Raw genomic sequence first — 16,257 nt, 5'->3', positions numbered from 1 at the left:
GATCGATATCCTTCTTTTTTCCATCCATTCATATCCTTAATGGCTTTTCCCGTGCAGAAGTCATTCTTGCCTAGTACGCAATGGTCTTCTTATACCCAGGGGCCTTTTCCCCTAGATTTCTGGGGACACTGAAAGAGTCAATGGTGGCCCCAGGTCACCATCCAGGATGGGTCAGGGATGATATTTGAACCCCAGTCTTCCTGATGGTTTGACTGGTTCTTTATCCACAATCTCTTGCTGCCTCTCTATATTGATTTTCATATTTACCTCTCAGTATGTAAGTAATTGCTTATGCAACATCTGTCTGTGTATGCATGAATAGAAACACATCTCCACCTTCACAGTATTCATTGAGGTTGGCAAGACTTGGTCAGGAGGTGAAAGTGGCCATTGATTACTTTGGGATATAATAGTGGTGTGTGTGTGTGTGTATGTGTGTGTGACACCCTGATTTCCTGTAGGGAACTCCTAGATGAGGAAATTCCTTGCACCAATCTGGGAATTGGCCACCTTATCTCTACTGCTGGAGACTTGAAGAAGTTAAATGACTGATGGATGTTTGCAGAACCTTTTTGTGTCCGAGTTTGTTTCTCCTTGCTCCCCATTTTCCAATATTCCGCTTCCTCTTGTAGAGTTGGTTTTTTTTTTAATCTAGTATCAGACATGCAAGTCTGTTCATTCCTCTCTGAATGCAGTGACTTGAGAATCTTCGCAAACCTTTTGGAAGCTCTCCCTCTCTTTCTCCAGAAATTCAATACCGCCGTGCGTGTCAAGTGCTCTTCAGAGTGTACTAACCTTTATACACCAGTGCGCGCGGCAGACGGCGCCGTGCCTGTGCCCGGTGCTTCCTGGTGGATGGTGGGTGGGTCAATGGGATGTGAAGAATAGTCTGGGGACAGCTAGATAAAATGGATTCACTGGGTTTGCCTCCACAGAGCCAGTCATCAGGACAGATTATCCTCAGGGCAGAATGCCAGAGCAGAGTGGACTGACTCCCCCGTGAGGAGGAGGCTTATTTTCTTAAAGGGTGGCTCCAGAGAACCACTATTTGTATTTCAGGGCAGTGAGGCAGGAGGGGAGCAGGTGTGAGATGCCCACGTTGGGTGGCCCTCGGTGACCTATTAGACAGCTGCATAAGATGGGAAGCCTGAGTTGGGGCTCGCTCACTATCACTGGGACTCCATTTATTTTGCTCACCGATCAGGAAACAGCAGAATCATGATCCAGTTTCCCTGCTGGTGTGCAAGTAGATTATTAACGGGCAAAGAAATGCTTCACATCCCTTGTGTCTGGAAGGGGTCAGGAAACCCCCTTTGGGGGCTGTGTGAAGGCTAGATGGGTGTAAGGAGAGACTAGAAGCAGGAAAACCAGTGTTACAGCTGTTGTCCAAGCCAGAAGAGATGATTATCTGCTCTACTGTGGTGGTCCTATGAGTAGAAAGAAAGGGACATATATATATATATATATATATATATAAATATATATATATATATATATATTTATTTTTATATATGTATACACACACACATATACACACACACACCTTTATGTATGGGGGGATATATATCTATATATGGGGGGACATTTTATATATATACACATCTTTATGTATGGGGATGGATATATATATATATATATGTATATAATATATATATATATATATATGAGATGTCAGGATTGTCAGGAAGATAGAAGCTACAGAGTTAAATGTGTATACGTGGGGTGAGTGAGACTGAGTATTTGAGGTTGACACTAAGGTTGCCAATCTGGGAAGACCAGGCTTCAGAGGACCTGATTCCCTGAATAGGAAGAAGGAATATGATGAGGAAAAATAATGAATTCCGTTTTGGACACATTGAGTTTGAGATGCCAATGGAATGAGTCAAGTTGGCAGCGTCTAGTAGAAAGCTGGATGAGTTTGGAGCTCAAACGAGACAAAAATCTTGGACAAATGGGTCTTGGAAATGCTGCTTAAAAATGGTAACTGAACTCTTTGGAACTGAAGAGGTCATTCATTGAGAATATGAAGAGAAAAGGGAAGAGAGGGTGGGACAGAGCGGGGATGACATCCACAGAGTGTAGGTCTGACCAGGATGAAGAACCAGCAAAGGAGAGTGAACAGTCAGAAAGGAAAGAGAAGTCAAGAAAGTAGGGTGACGTGATGAAAGCAAGGGGATGACGATACTCCGAGCCAATGTGAGAACCTCTATCCATCTCCACAACACCCTTCCCAGCCAATGCTTAGGTGGTGAGACATTCCGTTGAAGCCCCCCTCCGTGGAAGAGAAGGTACCCAGTAGGGAAGTGGATTCATAGTGTCAAATGGTACAAATGAACCAAGGAAGATGCATATTGAGAAAAGGCCTTTCGGTTGGGCAATCAAGAGATCATTGGTAATGCTGACTCAAGCTTCAGGTGAATGATGAAGTTAGAAGACAATGGAAAAAGAAGAATTGAAGGTGCCAACTATGAATGAGTGTTTAAAGACAAAAAGGAAAATCCTAGGACCAGAGCTACGATGGAGTGGAAGGATCAAGTGCCATGAGTTTTTATTTTGTTTTGTTTTTTAATATTCCTTTGCTTCTAGGCAGCTAAGAAAGAGCCTGAGAATAGGAATAAAATAGGGAAAAATGAAGGTAGAGTGTTAGATGAGAATGAGAAGGAACATCAAGATCAGCCTGCTTACAAATGAAGAAGAGGATGAGATCAAGAACAAACATAAAAGATTGTGCTCCAGCAATGGACAAAATCACTTTTTTTCCTTACAGTGAAAGTGTATAACTAGTGGGAGATGATGTCATTCTTATGAGGTCAGGAAGATTGGAACTCAGGGAGCTCAAGAAATGAATGACCATTTTTTTTTCAGAAATGAGAGAGCAGATCCTCAAGTGAGAGTGTGAGGAGCGGGGTGCCAGGCAGGAGAGGCTTGAAGAGAGAACATAAGTCTTAGAAAAAGCCTTTATTATTCCACTTCCACCTCCTCCATTCTCTAGTGTGTTCTTGACTCCCCCCCCCCAAACTCCTTTAGCCCAAGCTCTTTGTTCTTCTCAGAAATTCTTGAAGAGGGGAAAAGCAGAGAAATGTGGATATGTTAAAACAAACACACAAAACATATGCATGCAGGCACACACACACACTACTTATTTTTTTTCTTCCTGGTATATGATCCTAATACCAGTGTGCTCGTGCCCAGTATCATGTAGAGTGGAGACTGCTGGGCTAAGACATATATAACAAGGTCTGCTGACTTCTCTCCAGTCTTTGAAATCCTGTTGTGCCCCATGGGCCAATTAGACATCTTTGATTTCACATCAGTTTTATATATTTTCAATGTTGGACTTTTTTGTTCAGATTCAAAATTCACTTAGACATTTGTTTGTATTAAGAGGATGGAGATTTATGTGAGAGGGTATGTTGACTGGGAAGGGTTGAGCCTAGGCTTGTGCTATGTAGGTAGATGGAGGGCTGTGATATTCTCCTTGCTCACTTGCTTTTATTTTGAGCCTACTCTTGCCACTGATTTCACTCACACTCAGAAACCAAAGGCCGACTAAACTTGTTCTTTGTCCCACTCTCTCCCCTTTTCTGCTCCTTCACATCTCCTCCTCTTCCCTTCCTCCTCTCCTTTGCATCCTCCTAATACATCTTCCCTCTCTCCTTTCCTTTTCCTTATTCATCTTTTTGAACCTCTCTTCCATCCCTCCCTCTCTCCTTTCTTCCTCCTTCCACCATCGTTCCTCCTTTCTCATCTGCTCCCCATCCTCCCAACTACTCCTTTTCTTCTCCCTTTGCCCCTTACCCCTACTTTCTCCTATAGTCACCCTTTATTTCTATGTGGAAATGACGGGGAGCTCAATAAATGGACATTCTTATTAAGGAATCCTCCTCCTTATTCCCCAGTATTCATGATCTCTGTTGACAGAAGGCTTTAGGACCCAGACTCCTAAAGGCTGAAATCCCTCTTGCTTAATGGTAAGCTTGGTATCCTTTCTGCCCTGGCTACCATGTTCCTAATGCTGTCCCTGGTACACAGAATTAATACTTGGGTTCTAAGAGGCTGGGCCCTTCCTCTCTGCTTATATGGATTCACCTCCTCCATCCCTACTCTCATGACACTCCTTACAAGTTCATTCTAGATTCCTCTAATTCACACCTCTCATATTGATGTTCAAATCACATACGGTTCCGCATATCTGTTTCCTACATCCTAAGATTGCTCTCTTCAGGCACAGCTTCTCTAAGCCCATCATCTTGCTGCTCCTAAGTAATCCAGGAAATAATTAATAGTTCTTAGCCCTGTGACCCAATAATCTTGTATACATGGGGAAACCCCTTACTTTCTGGATCATAAAAAATAAGAGACAGAGGGGAAAGGGAACATAGAGGTCACCCAGGCCCAACTCTTTCATATTACTAATGAGGAAACTGAGTCACTGAGAAGTTAAGGGACTTTACGAAGGCCGTACACATATAGACTGGCATTGTCAGTATTTGAATCTTGGTCATCTACTCTAAACTCTTTCTGTGGTACCATGTTGGTAAGATTGTGGATACAGGTGAGTGATTCACTTATCCCTTTCACCAACTCTGTAGTCACAGGCATTTTTGGAGACAACTTAAAAGTGAATAAGAAGAGATGCCACCCACTTTCATTCCCTCCCCTCTAGTTTTGAAAGGACCTTTGTAGGTAGGACAGAAACTTGTACTCGGGATAATTCAGGACCATTTTTGATTAAGTATGTGGTTCAAAGCAAAATCACTTTGGACTTTGGACTTCACCTCAAGTGTAATTGCAAAAAAATGTTCATATATCCTAGAGTTCATTTAATTTCCTAGAGTCCTCTGGACTAGGCTAAATGATGAAAGTACATATTAGACAGAAGGGTTCAACTTACTAGCTTTCCCAATGAGAATATGAGAAAAGGAGGCCAATTCCCTCAGTATTTTCCTACATTTATTTTCTGAGTTTAGATTAAGATGTGAAATTTGAACATTCTTTTTTCTCTCTTCAAAAAAGAAAAAAGAAAGAACTTCATATACTTTTAATCATCATCTTAATTTTCTCATATATCCCTCCCCTCTTTTTATCCAGAGTATCACATAAGTAATACGTTAACAAAGTAATAAAAGAAGGAAGGAAGGGAGTGAGGAAGGAAGGAAGGGAGTGAGGAAGGAAGGAAGGGAGTGAGGAAGGAAGGAAGGGAGTGAGGAAGGAAGGAAGGAAGGAAGGAAGGAAGGAAGGAAGGGAGGGAGGGAGGGAGGAAGGAAGGAAGGAAGGAAGGAAGGAAGGAAGGAAGGAAAGAAAAGAACAGAACAAATTCTTTAGTGCTATTATTCCTTTCCCTTTCCTCCTTCTTTCCCCTCTTTCCATCCCTAAACACCCAATGAAATTGTTAAATCCATGCTCATCTCCTCTCTTGCCTGAGTCTGGGACTGGACAGATTAGTTCTCATTGGTCCTAGGGGTGAGAAGAAGGAGTCATTTTTTTTTCTTTTTTGCCTTTGGTCACTTTCTGCTCTATAAAATTAAATTAGACAATGTTAATTCAATTAACAGCACACTGTAAGTTTATCTTAAGGCTGGGCAGTGAAAACAGGAGACCAGCTTCAGATGGTCCACAGGTTTAATGACTACATCTTTGAAGAGTTGTTGCAGCTGAAGTGAAGTTTAGAATGGCTTGTTAACTGGGTTTATTAGCTGTTGACCTTCCCTTTCAGCATAATCTCAGCAGTCAGACTGAAGTGAGAACATTCTTGTCGTCCTGATTAGCTTGGATCTAAAGATAGTCAGCTGTCAGGTCACCAGTAAATTAGTTTAATCAGCCCTAAAGAGCTTGAGAAACATTTTCTTCTTTATTTAAAAAAAATAAAAATTAAAAGAGAATTCAGTGTCAGAACAGTTCATCAGACTCAGTAGAGAGAAGATGGATGGAGTTTCTGTGGGAATACAGCCTTTTACAGAAAACATCTGAATGGTTCATCTCCCTTAAACTGGAGGAGAACCTTAAAGTTTCTTCTCCTTCTACACAGTTTGTCATGATGTCTTGCTTTTAGCCTTTTACAAACGTTTGAAATATTTATTGTTTATTGAGTTGAATGGAACAATTGGGATTTCTCAGGGCAGGCTGGGAATTATGGTTGCAGATTGCCCATCAGTTCACAGAACTATGTTGGATGGCCCATAATTACTGGTTAACCGAAGGAGCCTGTATTTAGACTTTGTAGGGCCCATGTTATGCCTTGTTTTTTAAATTTCATTTTAATAACACATTTCCACATAAGTTTTCCAAAGTTCTGTGATCCAAATTGTCTCCTCTCTTCTTCCCTGTTCCCCTCGTGGAGCTGCCAAACAACTCAATCTGGTTTATACCATGTTGTACCTTGTGACAAAATATAAGCTATTTGGGGGCAGCAGCTGTTTGAGGTATTGGTAGAGATGCAAAGACAAAAAGCTGAATATTTTGGCATATAGTAAGAAATGTCTGTTGATTGATTGAATGAGAGATTCAGTGCTCCAGGTTGCCTAAATCTATAACCGTGGAATCTAGAGTGGACTTTCCCCCCCTTTTTTGCTCATCCATGAATCCCACCACAGTTCATGGAATAGTATTTTGCTCCCTTTTGTACAGGCTAGTCTATACTGATCTCAGTGTGAGAAGGCTTGGTCGTAGTTGGGTATTTATCGAGTATTATTGTCACAGAACACTCAGTTCTTATTGCAGTTATTTATCCTGAAAATGACTCCAGACCAATGGTACTAGGTCTGAGATCTCGTTTCAGTGCCTTAATTTATTGCCTCCTGGGAAATATATTTTCCTAGTCCTCCAGGAAAGTTGAAAACTTCCTTCTCTTTCTTATTCATTCTTCCCCCAATTTCCAACCACTCTGAAGAATTTCAAGGCACAATGGTGGGAGCTTTTGAATGGTATCTTTTGAGAGGGCCGTGTGTGTGTGTGTGTGTGTGTGTGTGTGTGTGTGTGTGTGTGTGTGTGTGTGTGTAGGGGGGTTTTGGAGTCAGAGAAACATGGTTCCAATCCCACTATCCTTAGTACCTGTGTGACCTCTCCCCTAAATCAGTCCATCTCTCTAGACTTCAGGTTCCTCATCTGTCAAATGAGAAGGCTGGACTAGGCAGACCTCTAGTTATAAATCTGTGATCCTAAGATAGCATGGCTTAATCTTTGATTCATTTGATAATGGAGATACTCATGCATTTTTCTCTCCTAGATTTGTAGCTCATGCTACTAATTACGCAATTTCTCAGATTTTAAAGTTTGCTGTGATGCAGACTTGTGGATTTGGAGATGGAGAGATGATTGGGTTTAACTTATATGAGCACAGGTGTTTCTTCTTCAAGAACCCATCAGGTGGTCCTCCAGTCTTTGCTAGAGGACCTCTATTCTCTGGAATTGTGCACCTTCCTGTGGTAATCCAATGCAACTGTGGATAGCTTTGAATATTAGGAAAGTTTTCTTTCTATCAAACTTAAATTGTCTTAGCAAGTTTCACTACTCTTCTACTCCTACTTCCTACTCCTAGTTCCATCTTTTGAGATCAAGGAGAAAGGAATCCACTTCTTCTTTCAGGTGTCCTTGAGGGACTAGCTAGCATGACACCACTGAGACTTTTTTTGAAGCTAACATCACCCCCACATATTTTAACTTTGTTTTAATCTTTGTATTATGTGGCTATACATTGCCTACCAATCCTGATCACTTTTTTCAGTTTGCACTCTGGCTTAATCCTTTGTTTTTGAAGACCAGTGATGTCATGGGATGATGCTTTGACTTGTGTGTGAATTGGACTTAAATGAGGCACAAAATTGTCATCAACACCCAATTGTACAAATTTGCTGCCAAACTTGACCACTTTCTTCTGTTTTGCCCTCTGGTTTCACCAAAATCATCATTCCCATAAACAAACCCTGTACACCAGGTCGGGACTGACCAAAGAGAATAATAAGTGAGGCTCTGGTTAGAACACCATGCTTCTGTCATTTTATAAGTAACATTAGCTCTTTCATCAGCCGTGCCCTAAAGTTAACTCATCCTTAAATTTCAGACCCATAACAGCTTCCAATCATTTTCATGTGAGCTGTTCCTTGTAGTATTGGTGCTTGGAATATAAGTGGAATACTTTATATTAATCTTTATCAAATTCCATCTTATTAGATTTATTCCATTGTACAAATCTGTTGAGATTTTTACAAAGATCCCCATTTTATCATTCAGCCTGTTAGTTATTTTTCTGGTTTGTGTCTCTACCAATTTAATATACACACCATTCAAGTCATTGGTAAACCAGTTGAATATCACGGGGCTGGGGTCTGAACACCCCTAGAAATCTACTTGCAGTCTGAGCCGTCCATCTGTCTCTACTACTCTTTGTGGGTAACATTTCAGTCATATTTAAATCAACTTACCTGTACTCTGAGGCTCGTTCACATCTTGTCCAGTTATGAGAAACTTTGTCAGGTATTTTATTCACATACAATTGTACTATGTGAATCAATTGGCGAGCTAGCATTTGTCAAGAAACTACTGTGCACCAGACACTGTTAACTTACACAGACACAAAAGGCAACAGACAGTCGGCTCAGTGTAATGTCTAAGACATTCCTTTGATCTTTCAGCCCCGTAGCCTTTTAAAACAGAAATGAGTTTATTCTAGAAGGACATATTTCTTGATATGCCCATATTAACACAAAGTAATCACCACTCCCTTTTCTACATGCTAACAAACCATTCCTTTAATAAAATGCTCCAGGAATTTTAAAGGCATTAAAATCCTGCCCAGAGGCTTTGGAGTTTGAAAATGTGGATAACAATTTCTTATCTAAGCATCAATGGCTAATCCTTCTTTCCAAAAATTATAATTAAAGATGAATTTTAATATTTTTTTTTTAAATTGAATCACTCAATAATCATGTATTAAAAACTTTCCATTTGGTTCAGGCACTGGGGATACAAATATATAGATGAAAGAGTTCCTGTCTTCAAGGAAGGTTATGTTTTATTGAGGAATAATTTTAGGCAATTAATACTCAGTTTCTTCATCTGTAAAATAGACTGGAGAAGGAAATGGCAAATCATTCTGGTATTTCTGCCAAGAGATCCCAAAATGAAGTCAGGGAGAGTCAGACACAACTGAACAAGATCCCTGTGACTTAGTTTCTTCATCTGTCAAGCAAGAGTTGGCCCCAGTGGCCATTTGAGTTCCATGCATAGAATCCCGTTATTGGGTAATCTTCAAGTTCTTTTCCCTAACCAACCTTTCCTTATCCAATTAAACCCCATGTCTCTCCTGTTGCTAAATTCTGTTTCCTGATCTCCATTCGCCCCTTATCCCAACTGTCCTTTCTTGGAGAGATTGATAGGAAACCCCTTCTTGAGATTCTTCTTGGCAAATCAAGCTCTCTGGGGTCTTGCCTTTTTGACTTTGGGATCAGCCCTTCAAGGTGGTGAAATACCAACCAAAGGTTTCCCTTTTAACCATGCCTGGCTTTAAGTAAGCTCTGTGTCTTTTGGACAAGAATTCTCTTTTTGGGATTCTTTCCTCCCTTCTCTCCCATTTCTTTCTGCTATATCCCCTTCCCCATCTTCCTTTCCCTCAGCTTTCTGTTTGATTCTTTACAGTCCTGTGGTTTTTCTGATGCTTTGAAGGAAAGTAACAGGCCGACACAGAGCCCTTAAAGGAAACAAGAATGCCTCAGGCCCTGTGTGGCTCCAGGGGGCCTGGAATCACAAATGAGTCAGAGGACAGGGTCTACCAAAGAGGGGAAAGAGGAATGCATTCTTTGAGTGGAAAATGTGGAAACATTCAGCTAACCAGGCTTCCTGGGGCTGCATATGCTGGCTCCTAGAAAGTGACTTAGCTGTCAGGAGTTCTTATAATTCCTATTTAGCCTTGTATAACACGTATGGAGTACCTGCTGTATTCAGAAAGGGAGCTCCCTGCCTCAGACATCAATATAGGTGTCCAGGGATTTGGATGGGACTGATCAGAAATCTACAGCTGAAAGAGAGTTTAGAGGCCATTGAGTCCAGCTCACTCTTATTAGAGATGGGGAAACTGAGGCCCAGGGAGGAACACAGAGTGATAACATCCTAGAACACCCTTCAGAAGCTGATAGTGTATTTTGGATGTGACAATATAGTCTAATGTTACATTAAATTAAAATGAGTACCAAGACATATTGTCACACACACAAAAAAAATAAAAAATTGGGATTATTTTCTATGAGCTTGATTGTTAACAGTGAGTGAAACCCACATAGCTAAATGATCATTAGAGACAGTGTGGCATACTAAGCCACAAAGCCCTCCTTAGAGTCAAGAATAAATTTGAGTCTGGCTTCTGGTGTATTCTGACTGTAACTCTGAGGCTATAAGTTGTAGAAAATACACTGACTGGTATTTTCAAAGAAGATTTCCTCAACAGAAAGTCTCCAAATTAATGAACCATTGTATTCCTCAGTTTCCTCATCTGTAAAATGAGAGGGTTGGACTAGACAGCCTCCAAGAATGTATTTCTCAGTTTCCTCTTCTGTAAAATGAGAGGGTTGGACTAGGAAACCTCCAAGAATATATTTCTCAGTTTCCTCATCTGTAAAATGAGAGGGTTGGACTAGACAGCCTCCAAGAATGTATTTCTCAATTTCCTCATCTGTAAAATGAGAGGGTTGGACTAGACAGCCTCCAAGAATGTATTTCTCAATTTCCTCATCTGTAAAATGAGAGGGTTGGACTAGACAGCCTCCAAGAATGTATTCCTCAGTTTCCTCATCTGTAAAATGAAAGGGTTGAACTAGACAGCCTCCAAGAATGTATTTCTCAGTTTCTTCATCTGTAAAATGAGAGGGTTGGACTAGATAGCCTCCAAGAATGTATTCCTCAGTTTCCTCATCTGTAAAATGAGAGGGTTGGACTAGACAGCCTCCAAGAATGTATTCCTCAGTTTCCTCATCTGTAAAATGAGAGGGTTGGACTAGACAGCCTCCAAGAATGTATTCCTCAGTTTCCTCATCTGTAAAATGAGAGGGTTGGACTAGACAGCCTCCAAGATCCTTTGAGCTTGAGATTCTATATGTGATCTCGGGTAAGTCCCTTAACCTTCATGGGCCTCAATTTCTTCATCTCTAAAATAAGGGGATCAGATTCTGCCGCCCCTTCTAACTTTCAATCTGTGATTCTCTAATGGACAAAGATGGAGGTGCCATAGGAGAGGGCACAGGATTTAACAGGTAAAAAGGCTCCGGCTTACCTGTCAAAATTAGATTCCATCCTCTGAGGTCCCTCCCAACTCTTGACCCAGGAAACAGTGAACTCCAATTTTGGTCATGTTTTATAGTTGGCCACTCACTTTTCTTCTTCAGCTCTCTGAGGCAGAAAGTGCAGGTATCGTCTGAGTTTTACAGGTGAGGGCACTGTGACTCTGTGATTACGTCTTTCCCACCAAGGGACTAGACATCACCCTGCGGATTGCTTCTTCCTCCTATTATAGTGTGCAGTAATCTAGGAAGCAATCTTGGGACTCTGATATCTTAGGCTCAAGAACCAGGTAATAAACTGTCCAAGTCCACCTTCTAGCAATTCTTTTTTTCTCTGAATGTTTAAAGAACGAGCATGCCTGACTCGAGAGAATCCAATTGTTTGAAGGTGGCAGAACTGTGCTAAACAGACTTTTCTCCATCTACAAATGGTGGTGACCATCCAGAACCTTCCTTCCGTGAAGCTTAGGAGAAAGGAAAGGTGCTCGTCATCCCTTCCTCATCCTATGGAGTCTCCCCTGTTAGACGCTAAGTTCTTGGAGAGCTGTCAACCTTTTTTTTTTATTTTTTGGTGAGGAAAGTGGGGGAAGATTTTTCTTATTTCCATTGCTTAGGACAGTACCAGGAAAATTGTGGAGCCCTTAAAGCTGAGTCAGACATTGAAGACACCAAGGACATCTTCTGCCTCCTGGATCATGACCATCATCTTGGCTTTTGTCTTGAAACTGGACTTTAGTGACTCCGGGAAAGAGTGAGGTTGAGGACTTTGTGCAGCTCTGCCTCCCTTACATCCAATGAATGCCCAAGTCACGACATCATCTGTGGTGTCATTGGGCCTCTTTGAAACGAAGAATGAGCACCTGGGCATATTACCAAGGAGTTAATACATTTATTGATGGACCCACCACTGCGCCATCTTGGCCAGGTGACACTAACACTAAATTCACCCTGAAGCCATCAATATTCTTCAGTATCAGAAACATTCTATGCTCCCTGATAATAGTTAGACATTATGATAATTTGTTATTCTAATAGAATAATGATTACACCTTGAAAATGGATAGCCTCTCAGAGTGTGAGAATTGGAAAGGACCTCAACAGTCGTGTTTAACCCAGACAACCTAAATTATTTCCAGGTGCCCATATCAAGATAAGGTTTTCTATTTATGTATTATAATTCTCCTTTCTTATTTGTAGGCTCCTTATGGTCTGATCCTATGTCTTCAGTTGTTTTGTTATTTTTTAATTAAATCACTCCTATCACATAAGAGATTTAATAAATTCATGTTGTTGTTATTGCTTGAATACAACTGATAAAAGAGAAATGACTTCTTCCTGCCCTAAATGATTCCATTTTTGAGCAAATGAACTTAATTCCACAAGGCTCAACTATATACAAATTGCTGGGTTTACAAAGACAAAAATTACAAAGCTGACAATGACAGAACTCTTGTCTTTTAGGAATTTTTGACTTCATACGGGGAGATCAAATGCACAAGCAAATATACTTTTATTTTATGTCACAAATGAAAAAGCAAAAAAAAAAAGACCCTAAATGCTTAAAATTTTTTTTCAGAAAAAAGATCATTTCTGTTATCCTGTTTGATCCTTAAAACAACCCTGGGAGATAGGTACTATTTTTGAGATGAAGAAACTGAATCTGAGAGAGTTCAGTTGCTTATTCAAAAGCATTCATGTAATGAGTGCCTGAAGCAAAATTCGAACTAGGGTCTGACTCAAGTGCTATATGAACTATGTGCTCTGCACCATTATTTGCCCTCAAAATCCCTGGATAGTCCTCAATTTAAGATCCCAGGAGCTTCCTTATATATAGGTTTTCTAATGTTCCTTTTCCACTGAATGACAATGAAATTTAAATTAATTTTCTGTGTGTTAAAGGCCTGTCCCAATTGGGTATCACCCTCACATCTATACATATCTCAGTTTACCTAGGAGTACTTTACTAGTAATTACCTTTATCATGTAGGAATTGAAATTTCTTTTTTATGTGCCTAGCAGGGAGTGCAGTGCCTGACAAAAATAGCCTCTTCTTAAACGCTTGTTCATTGATTGACTGATACACCTAAGATGACAGATACCCCTTCTTTAAAACTGGAGTAATAATAGCAAATCCTCTACTTCATGGGTTTGTTGTGAGGCCCAAATGAAGACGCAGATGTATAACTTTGCAAAATTTAAAGCATTATGTAAATGCTAGCTACAATCATGATTATTTAATTAATATGATCATTAATGTTGTTTTGTTATTATTAGTTAACGTGTTGGCATTAAATAAGGTCATTAAAACATTATTAGTTCTTATCATTATGATTTTTCAGGAATAATCTTGTGCTTGAAAATATTTGGGGAGGGAATACTGAACACCAGCTGAAGCATCTGAATTTTTAATCCTTTAATAGAAAAAGGTTTTAATGTCTCACGAGGTTTATTGTCCGTTCTTCTGGTGCCAGACCTTTTAAGTGCCATTGCTCTGCAAGTGGGTAAGTCATTGTGATCCCCTATGGCCCATTTGCCATATGTAAATTTCTGGATCATAATGCTCTCCCTGGTCACCACCCTTCCCCTTTCTTTTTGGGAGACTCTTTCTGTTAGAATTCAAGCATCTTGAAGGCAGGAACTATCTACTTTTGTGTTTTGTTCTTCAAAGTTTAGCTTAGATCTCAGCACTTTGTCAGGGCTTATAAATAATATTTCATCCACTTGTCCATCTGTATTCCAGTGTCCAGCATAATGTATGCCATACAGTAGATCTGTAATAAACCCTTCTGGTTTGATTAGAATTCAGAACAAACTATGGGAAGACATTAATTTGTTTAAATCATTCTGATTTGTTTTTAAACAATCAGCATGTTAAAAATGAGATTTGCAGTGCAGGAAAATTAGGGGATGAGCTCTTTACAAAACAGTTATTTGTTTTACAAGAAGGAAAGATCAACTATAGGGATCTTCTATGAATTAGTCTCCTAAAGTCAAGGTGACTTAGAAAAAAACTCACTGGGTTTGGATTTAGGAGATCACAGTTCTCATACATGGTTTTTCAGCATACTAGTCAATTCATTTAACTTCTTTGGTCCAGCAAAGAGGATGCGACAGATAAATATTGAACATTTCTTTCTTTCCCTTAATTTTCTTTAATCATAGAGCATTTGTGATGTTATTTAGGGAAAAAAAATCTATTTACATAGACTTGTGTCTTAACCAATCAGTTGCATAAAGGAAGTGCTCACATATCAGGCTCGTCCATTTCAGGTCCATTTGAGAGGAAGGACCTTCCCCTCCCTCTTTTCATTTTGAAGCATCTCCTGCAATAAACTAGCATGAGTTAGCTTCCCCTAGTGAAAGAGCTGAAGTAAATTTCCTGCAAAAATAAAAACTGTCCAGTAGCACCATCTGCAGGCTGTTAGAGAGGAAAGCTGTTTTTCTATCTTTTGTAAGTTGAAATAGAATTTTAGAGGGAAAAGAAACAAAAGCCAAGTCCTTTAGAAAGTCCTTCCTACCCATGATGTGCACACAGAATTATATACAAGGGGTAATTTTCCGGGGTACTATTTCTTCTCTTCAATCCCCTCCCTCTTCAAGTGTGTGTATCCCTTTCTAAAAATATTAAACTCTTCTAACAGATAATGACTGCATTGTGTAGTCTCAGCTGTAATAATGACGGGCCCTCCATTCTTGCTCTGTCCAGGTTTCCTTGTCACTTCAAATTATTTTTTTCTGTGAGTATCCTGACATGTCCCTGTCTATTACTTTCCCTCTCTTTCTCCCCTCCTCCTCCTTTTTGGAAAAATGAGCTTTTCTGAGTCTTCCATTCCATGTGTATTCTATCAGGATTATCCACCCAGGTGAGCCCTTTGAAAGCACAAATAGGCAACCCGCCTACAGAGAGTGCATTGCCACAGGCTCTTGGGTAGACTCTGGAAGGGGGACCTAGGATTTGTTTCTGCTTTATGGAAGAAAATTCAATGCAGATCTGAGCTCCTTTTTCAAATTCAAGTTTGGCCTCTCTCCACCTCCCCTACTTTCCTTAAATCTAATTTGCTTAGAACCTATTGATCCAAGGCTACATGGGCATTCATCTTACTTTTGGGGTTTGGGAAAGGAGAGTAAAGGCACAGTTTCCATCATGTTGAGGATCCAAAGAAAAGCTGTTTCCATCTTCAAAGCATCTACGGTCCAGTGGATCATGCAATTAACAAAGTATATGAACATGTAATTAACAACATATATGAATGTGCAATTAACACATTTAAGAAGGCCTTAACAAAGTAAAGGGGAGTCAGGAGTATTTGTTTGACATATCATGGAGGGAACCCAAAGGGTGGCAGCCACAGTGTTGATGATACTATAATTTTGGCTCATAGTATCTAATTTCATTTTGAACTCTGAATATTCTTTTTTTTTTTTAAACCCTTACCTTCCATCTTGGAGTCAGTATACTGTGTATTGGCTCCAAGGCAGAAGAGTGGTAAGGGCTAGGCCATGGGGGTCAAGTGACTTGCCCAGGGTCACACAGCTGGGAAATGTCTGAGGCCAGATTTGAACCTAGGACTTCCCATCTCTAGGCCTGGCTCTTAATCCACTGAGCTACCCAGCTGCCCCCTGAATATTCTTAAAAAACAAACAAACAAACAAACAAACACACCTTCACTTCTGTCTTAGAATCAATATTAAATTCCAAGGTAGAAGAGTGGGACAGGCTAGGCAGTGGGGGTAAAGTGACTTGGTAAAGTCACACATCTAGGTAGTTTCTGAGGCCAGATTTGAAAGAGTCTAGATATTCTGCCTTATCTAAAAAAAAAAAACAAAAGAAACTGGGATTTACCTTTGCCTCCAAGGTATCTGAAAAATCTCAGAAATCAAAGCAGTGTTTAAATTTAGTACATTTGTCTGAGGATTTAAACTTCTTAAAGGAAGAGGACAGTGTGTACCACAGAGCCTGCATGCAACAAGTACTTAAGACATGTTTTTG

At 40.1% G+C, this 16,257-nt stretch overlaps 1 protein-coding gene across 1 annotated transcript in view; it reads left to right on the top strand.

Annotated features, from left to right (window-relative positions):
* The window catches only part of AUTS2 (activator of transcription and developmental regulator AUTS2), a 976,332-nt gene that overhangs the window by 147,222 nt on the left and 812,853 nt on the right, over positions 1-16,257 (top strand). The gene's annotated exons all lie outside the window — the stretch shown is intronic.

The sequence above is a fragment of the Monodelphis domestica genome, chromosome 2, assembly GCF_027887165.1.
Source record: "Monodelphis domestica isolate mMonDom1 chromosome 2, mMonDom1.pri, whole genome shotgun sequence".
NCBI lineage: Eukaryota > Metazoa > Chordata > Mammalia > Didelphimorphia > Didelphidae > Monodelphis > Monodelphis domestica.
The sequence above is the reverse complement of the archived record's forward strand: the minus strand, read 5'-3'. Positions and strand labels throughout refer to the sequence as shown.